Below are 1,555 nucleotides of genomic sequence, written 5' to 3' on the forward strand. Positions count from 1 at the left end.
GGGGGGACGGGGCAGAACCAAATCCTTTGCTCTGCCCACGGCGCTCTAGCCTCTCACCCAGGACTGTGCTCTGGGCTCCAGTCACTGCAGTCCCTGGGGTCGGAACACAGACGCCGAGTTAGAGGCCCCGCCGCTGCTGGTCCCTGCTTAGTCGGCGCGGTGACGGTGTCGCTGGCGGCGGCGGGGGCCTTCCTTTGGCTGCCCCGCCATTTAATCAGAGCTATTATCAGACAGGGCTTGCAGGATGGCGCCGGCCGAGCTTTACCCCCATTAGCACAGGGCAGGCTGGGGGCTGGGTCCTGAGGCCACCGCCGGTCCCCTCCAGCTGCAGCGTTTCTGGGGAGCTATGAGAAAGGCAGGCCTGGCGGCTCCCGCCTTCTCTACTCGGCCACTCTCAGGTTGACGTGTTATTAGAATTTTATTTTCTAGCTTCGCATCTGACCCTGGCCAACTTCTGTGCCATTGGAGCAAATCACTGAACTTGTCTGAATCTCGGTTTCCTCATCTGTAAAACTGGTCTGGATAGATACATAACTCGAGGTTGCAGAGATTAAATAAGATGAGGCTTCTGAAGTGTAATGCGGCGGACCTGGCGCGCTAAATGGTGTTACTACTACCAACGCACTGAAATTGTATCTGCTTTTTTTGTTAGGCCTCCCTTTTTAATTAAAAAGGAAGGGAAGAGAAAGACCACAGTCAAATGTTTCAAAGAGGTCCAGTGGTTGAGGATTTGCTGGTTTTCCCCACAACTGACTGGGTTCAAGTTTCACCCTCAGCATCCACTACCTGTGTGACTTTGGGCAAGGCATTTCAAAGGATGAGCACTAGAACTTCATTGGACCGTAGTGCAAGATTCACGGGGGTGCCAGTAGAAGAGTAGAATGCTGGGCACAGATTGGGCTCTCTATGTGTGTTATTAGCAAAACGTTTATACAAACCACAAACATCAGACTTTTTTTTTTTTTTTTTTTTTTTTAAACAGAGTCTCACTCTGTGGCCCAGGCTGGAGTGTGGTGGCACAATGTAGGCTCACTACAACCTCTGCCTCCTGGATTCAAGCTATTCTCCTGCCTCAGCTTCCCGAGTAGCTGGGATTACAGGCGTACACCACCACGCCTGCCTAATTTCTTGTATTTTTAATACAGTCGGGGTTTCGCCTAGTTGGCCAGATGATCTCCAACTCCTGACCTCAAGTGATCCACCCACCTCAGTCTCTGAAAGTGCTGGGGTTACAGGCATGAGCCACCGCTCCAGGCCAACATCAGACTTTTGAAAGAGCTACAAGCAGGCAACTTGACTCCTAATCCTAAAGAGTATTTACCTCAGGAAGGGGAGATCGTCCAGCTTTAGGCTTAGAGGAAAGGGGGTGCGATTCATCAACAGCATCTTCTGGTCCCCATTTTTCTCTTTGCATTTCCAGCGCAATGCCCTGTTGATGTCCCACTTAAAGATAAAAGTTTAGCATCAAAATCAGTCACTACTATTTTCAGATGTCTGGAAAAAAAAAGAAAGAAAGAAACACTCACAGCAACCCCAGTATTGTCAGCGGTAGCTT

This window comes from Rhinopithecus bieti, unplaced genomic scaffold (assembly GCF_001698545.2).
Source record: "Rhinopithecus bieti isolate Rb0 unplaced genomic scaffold, ASM169854v2 scaffold_39971, whole genome shotgun sequence".
Taxonomy (NCBI): Eukaryota; Metazoa; Chordata; class Mammalia; order Primates; family Cercopithecidae; genus Rhinopithecus; species Rhinopithecus bieti.